The sequence below is a fragment of the Lathyrus oleraceus genome, chromosome 4, assembly GCF_024323335.1.
Source record: "Lathyrus oleraceus cultivar Zhongwan6 chromosome 4, CAAS_Psat_ZW6_1.0, whole genome shotgun sequence".
NCBI lineage: Eukaryota > Viridiplantae > Streptophyta > Magnoliopsida > Fabales > Fabaceae > Lathyrus > Lathyrus oleraceus.
The window spans coordinates 168,848,300-168,860,069 of NC_066582.1; the positions used below are offsets into that span (position 1 = coordinate 168,848,300).

Below are 11,770 nucleotides of genomic sequence, written 5' to 3' on the forward strand. Positions count from 1 at the left end.
CCGATTCGATTCGTTTAGTTATAGTTTCTCCTTTTTCGTTTTCAATAACGGTTATGCCTCCTTTCTTTGGTACAACGTGTATAGGGCTAACCCATTTGCTATCAGATATAGGATATATAATACCTGCTTCCAATAACTTGGTTATTTCTTTCTTTACTACCTCACTCAGGATCGGATTTAGTCTTCTCTGGTGTTCCCTAGAGGTTTTACAGTCTTCTTCTAACATGATGCAGTGCATACAAATAGAAGGGCTTATTCCTTTAAGATCGGTGATGTGGTATCCTAGTGCGGTGGGGTACTTCCTTAAGATATGTAAGAGTTTTTCTGTTTCGAGTCTTCCTAGATCTGCATTAACTATCACAGGTCGTTCAAGTTCTAAGTCTAGGAATTCATATCTCAGATTTTTGGGAAGTGTTTTCAGGTCAGGGGTTGGTTTGTTAAGACATTGCGTAGGGTCCGGTGTTATTGCTAAACATTGGTTAGATTTGTCCTCTAAAAGATAGTCTGATGATTTGTCTTCTCCTAACTCTGCTTCTTTTATGCATTCATCGATGATATCCATGAAGTAACATGTATCTTCTATTGCAGGTGCTTTCAAGAATTGGGAAAGAATGAATTCAATTTTCTCTTCACCTACTTCGAAGGTGAGTCGTCCTCGTTTTACGTCTATGATTGCACCGGCAGTTGCTAAGAACGGTCTTCCTAGTATAATAGGCGTAGTATCATCTTCTCTAATGTCCATAATTGTAAAGTCAGTGGGAATGTAAAACTGACCTATGCGTACGGGAACGTTTTCAAGGATTCCTACAGGATATTTGATGGAACGATCTGCTAGTTGCACAGACATTTTGGTTGGTCTTAATTCTCCCATTTCCAGTTTCTTGCATATGGATAAAGGCATAACGCTAATTCCGGCTCCTAAATCGCATAAAGCTTTGTCGATGACAAATTTTCCTATGTGACAGGGTATAGAGAAACTACCCGGATCCTTGAGTTTAGGAGGCATGTTTTGGATTATAGCGCTACATTCGGCAGGGAGTGTAACAGTTTCGCTATCCTCAAGTTTCCTCTTATTAGAAAGGATTTCTTTTAAGAATTTAGCATATGAGGGCATCTGCGTAATAGCTTCGGTGAACGGAATTGTAACGTTTAATTGTTTAAGGAGGTCAACAAATTTTCTAAATTGGCCCGCATCTTTGGTTTTAACAAGCCTTTGAGGGTAAGGGATAGGTGGTTTGTAAGGTGGTGGAGGTACATAAGGTTCCTTCTTTTCTAGGGTTTCCTTATTACTCTCTTCCTTTTCCTTAGGTTCACTTTCCTCAGTTGATTTCTTAGGGTTTTGGTTTTCTATCCTTGGATCAGACGGTCCTTCCACTTCCGTTCCACTTCTTAATATAATTGCATGAGCTTGGCTTCTCGGATTAGGTTGGGGCTGTCCAGGGAATGTACCAGTTGGGGCAGCAGTAGGTGCTTGTTGTTGAGCTACTTGAGATATTTGTGTTTCCAGCATTTTGTTATGGGTAGCCAAGGCATCTACTTTGCTTGCTAGTTGTTTAAGTTGTTCGCCAGTGTGTATGTTCTGGTTTAAGAAATCTTTATTGGTTTGTTGTTGGGAAGCTATAAAGTTTTCCATCATGATTTCCAAGTTGGATTTTCTAGGGGTATTATTGTTAGGCATGGATGGATTTGGTTTCTGATATCCCGGAGGTATAGATGGGGCTTGATTTGGAGACTGTCCAGGTGCGTACAAAGCATTATTACTCTTATATGAAAAGTTTGGATGGTTCTTCCAATTTGGGTTATAGGTATTCGAATAGGGGCTTCCTTGAGCATAGTTCACTTGCTCTGCTTGGATTCCAGTCAAAAGTTGACAGTCCGTAGGAGTGTGGCCTTGGATTCCACAGACCTCGCAATTCTGAGTTATAGCAACCACGGCGGCTGGAGGTGATACGTTTAAACTTTCAATTTTTTGGACCAAAGCATCCACTTTTGCATTAACGTGATCAAGGTTACTTATCTCGTACATGCCAGTTTTCGTTTGAGGTTTTTCCACCGTTGTTCGTTCGGTTCCCCACTGATAGTGGTTTTGGGCCATGCTCTCGATAAGCTGGTAAGCATCAGCATAAGGTTTGTTCATTAGTGCACCACCTGCAGCGGCGTCTATTGTTAACCTTGTGTTGTATAAGAGACCATTATAAAATGTGTGAATTACTAACCAGTCTTCCAAACCATGGTGTGGGCAAAGTCTCATCATGTCTTTGTATCTTTCCCATGCTTCGAAAAGAGACTCGTTGTCTTTCTGTTTAAATCCGTTTATCTGGGCTCTTAACATAGCTGTTTTGCTTGGCGGAAAGTATCGGGCAAGAAAAACTTTCTTCAACTCGTTCCAGGTGGTGACTGAGTTGGAAGGGAGAGATTAAAGCCATCTTCTAGCGCTATCTCTTAATGAGAAAGGAAAAAGACGAAGTCGAATTGCCTCTGAAGTGACACCATTAGCTTTAACGGTATCAGCGTATTGGACAAATACGGATAAATGAAGGTTTGGATCCTCGGTAGGATTTCCAGAGAATTGGTTCTGTTGCACAGCCTGCAACAGCGAAGGTTTTAGTTCGAAGTTGTTTGCTTCGATTGCGGGTGGAGCAATACTTGAATGCGGCTCGTCTTGCGATGGAGCGGCGTAATCTCTAAGAGCACGAGCTGGTTCTGCCATCTCGGTTAAAGAAGGAAGATCTTTGAGATCAGGAAAGTCTATAGGAGGGAGATTGTTTGCAGCACGATATTCCCGAATTCGTCGTAAGACTCGGAGATACAGCTTGATATCGTTGATTCGTAAATAGAGCGGTTCGCCTTGTGAGCGAGTGCGTGGCATACAAATCAACGAAAGAAAGAATAGAAGAAAGAGAAACCTTAGTCTCTACAGCGTAACGGAAGAGTTACGATATCGATTAAATAAAAGTCCCCGGCAACGGCGCCAAAAACTTGATCGCTCGACTGTGTGAGTCGAGAATGGGATACAAACTGCAAGTGCACAGTTCTATCGCGTAGTTTTAAAAGATATCGATCCCACAGGGACTTATGAATCGATATACCGTTATCTAAGGTTACTACGTAAATCTAAGGTGAGAAATGTTTGATTGTTTGGGGGAAAAACTAAGAGCTAAACTAAGATCTAAATTAAATATTAATAAAACGGATATCGGTATGTAGTTCGTCAAAACTAGGGAATCAAGTCTTTGTCGGTTTCTTGGTTTTAAAATAAATCGTTTCAGTTAACTTTATTGGTTAAAGGTTTTATCTCAAACTCTCGCTCTGTTGAATAAACCATGATTTTATATTAATGTAGCTGTCACTTATAATTAAGTCAAAAACCATATTTTGAAAGCAATAAAGTTGCAGAAACTCTTTTTAAGAAAACACTGACCGTTTTAAACACCCTTATCTCAAACTCTCGCTCTGTTGACTTAGGTTATACAATTAAATCCAAATGCTTAACTCTCGTCCTCACATTCAATCTTTAAAAATACTTTTTGGAAAAGGTCAGAATTTAATTAACTCTAAAACTTGCTCTCGCCCTGATCTAGAATTAATGCCTAACTTACACTGTCCAGTTAAAACCTCAAACTCTCGCTCTATTGATTTTAACTTCTTTATGTCCTTTACTTTTTGTAAAAAATCTTGTTATTAAACCTGTAAGTTGAGACCGTAAAAAGATTGATTTTAATTTTAAGTTTAAATAGACCGACTCAGTCTTGATCCTTATTCTGCTTACTTTACATACCGATACCTAGGCGAATTAGCCAGACATGCTAAATAAACAAGAATACATATCATGCATAAACAGACTCATTCCAGGCAGATAATATAGATAAATAATAAAACAAAACATTAAATAATGATTAAAGAACCTGAATGCGTAATACAATAGTCTTGAACACTCCACCACAAGCCGGTAGGATTTGTTCTTCGATTCTTCAATTAAACAATAAATTAAACCAAGGAAATAAAACTAGAATCTAACGTAAGGTTAGATCCGATAAAAAGTTGCACAATAGTTTTCGGTGTAGAAACTATTATGCGAAAAATATCTAAATGCTAAAAAGGGAAAGGTAAATTGCAAGGGAAAAAGAATGTAGAACTTGCAAAAGAAATAAATAAACAATGTTAAGTTGCTGGAAAAGAAAAGTAAGCAAAAGGCGTAAAAAGAAAATTGGCAAAGCTTCGGAAATGTGAGCGTGGAAAAACCGAGAAATCCAGGAACCCTCTTAGGTTTTTGATGTAGCTATTTATATTGGTGCTGGCAACTGCTTTTCCTTTCCCAACGTATTCAATGTGGCTAAATGCACGGCGTGGATATAGGACACCAACTCCTCAACGTCTCTTCAAGTCTTCTGAGGGCGTTACTTGCGCCAAAAAAGTAGTGGAACGGTGTGACGCTCGTCACACCATGTGTGACGTCCGTCACAAGGTTGTTTTGCGTGACGCTCGTCACACACCCTGTGACGCCCGTCACAGGCACAGCATTGGTGACTTGTGCGCTTTGGGCTGGGCTTTGGCATTTGGTTCCTTTTCTCTCCTTTTTGCACCTCCTTTTCTTCCATTTTCACTTGTTCTTCAAAGTAGACTACCTGAGACAAATAGGAAGAAAATACCACATAATATCTCATAAAATGCAGTAAACCGAAATAAATAGTCATAGAATTTAATGGAATTAAGTCCTAAAATATGATATAATTTCGTGTTATCACACTTCAACAAGTTACAGTCTTTCTCACCTAATCTCTACCCGTGCAATTTCTACCTAAGCACTCTTAGATATGAGAACCCACTCACTTCCCTACAATCACACATGTGATCTTAAACAACAATCCCTTGAGAAAAGAAAACACTTTTCAATAACACACTCTTGATTTTACTTCACAGTTTCAATCAAGAAGGCAAACACTTGATCTTGCTTCACAACTTTGATCAAGTAGACACACACTTGATCTTGCTTCACAACTTTGATCAAGTAGACACACACTCTTGCTTAACAGCTTTAGAGTGACAAATTACAACCACAAATCAGACCAATTCAATCATCAATGGATGACTTGAATGGCTTACAAGTCTTATGACTAAACAAGACACAAACCCTAGCTCTCTCTCTATATTTCGCTCAGTATTGATTGTGTTGTAAAACAGGTTTTCTAAGTCCCTTTTTGTAGAAGCATTCAGCTGGGCTTGGACATCTTGAAAACCCTAAATCTATTTTCCAATTAAATCTTCTCATGACAGTTGGTTAGATCTCCTTGGAAAATAAGTAAATCGGGTTGTAATCAATGATTGAATGCGCCTGCAAATCAGATCTTCAATCATACATAGATTGCCATTAATTATGCAATCACAAAACACCAGACATTCACACTGAATGTTCTGTGTACAGGATGTCATGACATCGGGTCTGACATCCTGGAACAATCCTGCATAATTCCATAATTCCTTTTATAATTTCCAGCAGGTACATACATTTCAGATGCCATGACATTGTGTATGACATCTTGAAACAATCCTGCATGATCATGTCTTCCATTTGAACTCTAGCAGGTACACAATATCATATGCCATGTCATTATGTATGACATTCTGAAATAATCCTGCATGATTATGTTCTTGAACTCCAACAGGTACATAGGATACCTTATGTTAAGACATCACACATAACATCTTGTGAACACTCTTTGTTTTACCAAAATTGCTGCCAACACTTAGAACCAACAAACTCCCCCTTTGGCAAATTTTGGCTAAAACATATATTTGTCCTTTTTGTTCACAAGAAAATTATCAGCAGTTAAACAACAGTTTAAACAGCAGCAGAAGCAACACAATTACTAGCTATAGCTACTAGTAATACACACATGCACAAGGGTACTTCGCCTCCCCTAAATTTGTGCAACAGAAACAGAATTACTAGTTATGGATGCAACTAGTAAGACACACAAATGCACAAGGGTACTACTTCTCCCCCTAAATCTATGCACACAACAAACATCTTCCATGAAAATAACAGCACCTGTAACCACAGCACCTGTAACAATCAGAATGTCATTCTGACATCAACACCTGTGCACCACATCAGACATCCCCTTTGACATCTGTAAACAGAACAACATTCTGTTTTACAACAAGCATATCTTCTTCAATAATAGTTGTCCATCTGTTCAACTACATACATCTCCTCACAGCTCCACAACTTTAACTGCTTCCACATCTACACTTCTCCCCCTTTTTAGTCAAAATTGACCAAAGGTGATCAATTAGACAAAATAAATGTCAATTAGCCTAGCAGAGAATGTCAGATAAGATGTTATAACATTAAAAATGTTAAAACATAATTGTTCAGGAGATACAAACCATCATCATACACAGTTGTGATAGATGAGATAATGAACAAATCCATGGAACTCATTAAGATCCCAAAATATTACAAACAGGCATCAATGAGGACTGCCACAAATTACACATATTTAAAAAAAAACACAGTAAAAACTTCAGCATCAACACATATGGGGGAACAACTTCCATAACATCAGCCACACATCACCAACCACACTAGAACAGTCTTCACCACAACACACCTCACACAGTCTTCAACTTCAGTCTTTAACACAAGGGGGGGACCATGAAATTCTGGTGTAGTTAGAGTTTAGATGTTCTACTCCAAGTAATGACATCTGATCTAACATTGTAACTAATACAGCAAGACAGTTATACAAATTACAACCTAGTACTGATATGCACACATTCACATATGTCACGACATCTGCTACTATATCACCATAGAATGGAAGAACACCCAGTTCTGTCCATCTGGTACACAGGCATGTAGCACCTCAAATTTGCACCTATCATTGTACATACCATCTCATATTAGGTCATAGCACATCATGATCCATTGCATAGCATTTGCATTGTCCTCAGTTGCCTCAAGAGCAAGCAAGCAAGAATTAGGTCAAACTGATCAGGAGATCAGTCTACCAATCAAGCAAGGGTGTTTCTCAAGGAATCAAAGCCCTAGGGTTTTTCCAACAAGTTCACATGACTTGGAGGTCCATTTGAAGTGTTCAAGTCAAGGGTTTGAAGGCTCAAGGGTCATCAGTCAATGCATAACCAGGTCAAAACAATAAAAGTCAACAATCAATCAAAGCAGTGGATGGTGGCCATTCTTGTGGAATTTGGGCACCATGATCAATAATCAAGAGTTCATATATCTTGGGACATCATTTGAAGTCAAGGTCTCAAGGAATTAGGGTTTGGAATTCATCAGAAGAGGTTCAGTCAGTGCAAAACCCTAGAAAAGTCAAACTTGGTCAACAGTGGATTTAATCAATGTTTTGATGGATGGAATTGATCTGAAGAAGTTCATTCATGCTTGTATAAGCCTCATCTATCATGTCAAACCTCATCATGGAAGAAAATCAAGCCAATCAGAAAATTTCCAGAAATAGAAAGTGGACCTGTAATTTCAACTGCCAAAAATGGAAACTTCTTGATCCTCAACTTACATCATGATACAAGCTTCAAATGAATTTTTGCCCAACATGAAAGTTGAAGATTTTGTTCTCCCATTTTCAAAAAGTCCAAGAACTCTCAAATCCCATGTGTGGTTGTCAAGATATGATCAATTCATTTTCATCAATTTGTGAACTTCAAAGAGGCATATCTCTCAAACCATAAGGCCAAATTTGGTGGGGTTTTTTCCTACAAACCACATTTTTCATCCTCTTTCCAAAAATATAAGTTTCACCTTCCAAAACCTTGCCAATCAAAATGGCACTTTTTGACCTATTCCATTAAAAATCAAAGTTTGACCAAACTTTGACTTTTTGATTCTTTGATCTTTTCTCCATTTGGCCAATTGGAAATGCTTGGAAACATCATTTGTGATTTGCCTAGAGCTTAAAATCATGTTCATATTATCATCTTACCATCATTTTGGGCAAAGTTGCGATTTTGTTAGTTTTGGTAAATGGAGTCATTAAGTAAAACAAGTACAGCATGCAAAGGCAGACCACAAACAGCAATTGGTAAGTCATTTTGCAGCCTGTAGCAGGCCCAAATCGTGGCAAACACACACCCTCCATTTCCATATTTTTTCAATTTAGCAAATTGCAAATCATCTCATTAAAGCTAAATCAACTTAGCACATGGATTAGTAAGGATAAACAGAAGTATAAGAAGCATTTTTCTGTCACACAACCCTAGCAGACACGCAGCAGCCCTCACAAAAACACTCTCACTCTCATCTTGCATTTTAGGCCAAAACAGTTTTTCTGCACAAACCATTCAAAGAACTCAAGGAACCTTTGCCTCCTCCATCATCTAAACCTCATTTGAGAATCCTTTGAGCCTTTGATTCACAGCTGGAACCCCATCCTCGAGCTCTGTTTTCTTCAAACCCTTCCAATGGCAGATTGAGATTTTGGACCTACTCAAGCTTTGTTGAGCTAAGAGGCTTCAAGCATCATCATCATAAACCTGGACCTGCACCTGTTCGAGCTTATAGCCACCAAAATACCACTGTTTGACAACTTGCTTCAAAAACAAGTAAGTTTTCAACTACCTCCATTCTCCAATCCATGCCATGTATTAAGTAGGTTTTGGTATGCTGGTTTCTATGCAATTTGTTTCATTCAAAAGGGTGCTCTCATGATGGAGAAATCTGAACTTTCATTTTCATGAGCAAACATGTTTTCCTTCGATTTGGTTTGTTTAGGTTGTTTTAATGGAAATGAACACCATATTTGTGATGCTTGAAGTATGCTGATGCTATTGGTATGCATGATTTGGATTTCTGGATATTTCGAAATTTCCATGTTTGAACATTGAATGATGAATGCTGTTGATTGCTAAACCTACCCTGTCCAGAATTTTCTCATGATTTTGTTTGGTTTGTTGTTAGTTAATGTTGCATAATGATGTTGTTTAGCTGCCATGTGGTTTGCCATGATAGAATTTCGATTGATGATGATTGATGAGCATGATGAATGCCCTGCTACTGCTTCTTAAACCCTAAGCCTACCCAGAAATTTGCATGAACCATGTTTGAGTTATTGATGTCTGATGGTTGCACGAATATCATGGCCATGTTATTTGAACTGCTGTTGGAAATATGTTGTTTGAATGAGGAAGTGAAGTTGCCATGAAATGCATTGCTGTTGTTAAACCCTAGGGTTTTTAGAAACCCAGAACCCTCGAATGCTATTGGCTGCTTTGGCTCACTGCACTGTTTCAGTAAGGATCAACCAACCACAACATTTCCCGTGTCCTTCCCAAACGCAGCGTTTGGTTTAATGAAACGCCAAATTACAAAAATGCCATGCGCTGACTTCCTTGTTGACCCCATACCATGCTATCTTGTTCATGCTTCATCCAATTTATTCCTCAACTTGCCAAATTCATTTTTAATTCATTTCAACTCCAAAAATTCTGATTTTTTTTGCATCATGTCCATGAGAGTGTCTAGTATTTGATTGTGATTTTTAATTAATTTTCCATTGGCTGGATTTTAATTGATAATTATTTTCTTGACATGTATGCATAATTGATACACTTTGCCATTCCTTTTGTGAAATACTCATGTTGTATCCAATGAGCCTGAATTTTTTTGTGGTGAAACTAGACACTTTGACCTTTGTTTCCATATAGAGTTTATGCATTTCCCATTTGTGGTTTGTGAGTTACAAATTTTTGAAGTTATGTGTTACATTTGGGGCCACATGAATGATATGCATTTTCCTATTTTTTGTTCACATGCTTCCTTACATCCAATTGACCCCAAATTTTGCATGAATCATCTATCATATGTCTAGTTTGTGTATGAATTTTCTTGGAATTAATTGTGCAATTTTCCATTTGATTGTGATTTTTCTTCCCTGCCTAGTCCATGGTTGATTTTTTGTGCTACATGTTGCCAAATCATTTGGGAAATTCTCACACCATATTGTATGATCATGAAACTTCATATGTGATAACTAGACATCTCAAGCTTTGCATTGGTGTTAACCTCATTCATTTCTCATCTGTTTTCAATTTGATATGATTTTTGAAGTTGACCCATGTTTGTTGACTTTCATTGTGCTTACTTGAAATTATGTTGACTTCTTGATTTTAATTGACTGCCTTCCTCTCATCCAAATGCCATGAAATTTTACATGTCTACCATGTTAGATGTTAGGATTGAGTGTGATTTATTTGATGATTTTTGAGATTGTTTGAGTTGACTGTTGAATGAAGTCTTGTTGTTGACCTCTATATGCTTTCCTTTGCCATGTTTTGCATTCTTTTGTGTATGAAATGACAATGATGCATGATTTGATTGTGAATCCCATTGAGATTACTTCTTACATGTTTGAACATGAATTGGGTTGACTTTCCTTTGCTGTTTGACTTTTTTCTTTCATCCTTGACCCTAGGCTAGCCCTAGTGGTCTGTTGAGCTTACAATTGAGCTATTGTTTCAGGTTAAGCACCAATGCTTCAAAGATCATTCAAATTTGATTGAGTTGGATTATATATATCATGTACTAACTCTTGTTTTGTAGGTGTGACTCATATAGTTGAGTCTTGTGCTTTGCACATTGGTCCCTCTGTGGTTGACTGTTGTTTATCCATTCCTTTTGTTTTAAACTGTTGAACTGTTTACTAATTGGTTTGACTTTTTTAGGTACTTTAGTTGCTTAAGTTCTCTGAACTTGCTTTGCTTTGCTTTTAGCAACTTGCTTGAGGTATAATCTCTTTTACTTCATGTAGTCTGGAGACCCGGTCTGTTATTTGACCGGGCAAACTGTCTGAAGTCCTCCTTAAGAGGCCATGCTTGTGTGTGTTTAAAATTGTCCCAAGCAGGAAAAGTCCTTCAAGTAAGGCAATTGGTGGAAGGTAGGGATATGCAATCTATCCCCCACTACTCTTGTTGTGTCATCCCTCTGCTCACACTGCTGTGTGTTGATGCATTGGGATACAAACCCAAGATCTTGTACAAAGTGTACAGTGTCAGAGTCTTCGAGTATAGAAGGGTTCCCACTTTCTGGACCCATGCTCATTTGTCTATTAGCTCTCCCTGGCCAGGGATAAGAGCTGTGAGGTCTCATCCTCACCTCATCCTTTCATCTGCTTCACCTTAGCCTCTCAATGGCAAGGTTAAGAGCACACTTACCCTATTCCAGTTGGCCCTAGTGCCTAACCCTTGTGTGAGCCTCTTGTGTGCATATAGTGTGTGCTTCCTGTGATTGTATTTGCTTGCTTTGACTAACAACTAATCCGTGCTTGCTTTCGCCCTCGTTGCGATCCTTTCTCTCGCCCTCGTTGCGATCGAGACTTTCCCTTTCTCTTGCCCTAGTTGCAATCGAGTCCTTTCTCCCAGCCTGCCGAACTACGGCAACTCTGATTCTCATGTCCAGATGAGATACGTAGGCACGAGACGCGATGTCTTGCCGAGTTTGACTAACAACTAACACTAATTCTTTTCTCTCGCCCTCGTTGCGATTGAGACCTCCCCTTTCTCTTGCCCTAGTTGCAATCGAGACCCTTGCTTCCTGTGCAAGCCGTGTCTAGGATAGGTTGGCCCTCGTGCCATTTAGCTAGAAACCTTAACTTAGGGTTGACTTTGCATGACAACTTCTAGGCTCGAGTCGTAGTCTCCCTAGAGTTGTGTCTCCCTCTGTTATCTGGTTAGGCTAGATCTTTGTCCCTGCGTAGGGGAACTACATCGCCCTGATCTTCACACCAGATGAAGT

General features: G+C 38.7%; 1 pseudogene; it reads left to right on the forward strand.

The window, feature by feature from the left end:
* Positions 1-2,225: 2,225 nt before the first annotated feature.
* On the forward strand, positions 2,226-2,325 carry LOC127077198 (uncharacterized; annotated as a pseudogene).
* Positions 2,326-11,770: the final 9,445 nt, after the last annotated feature.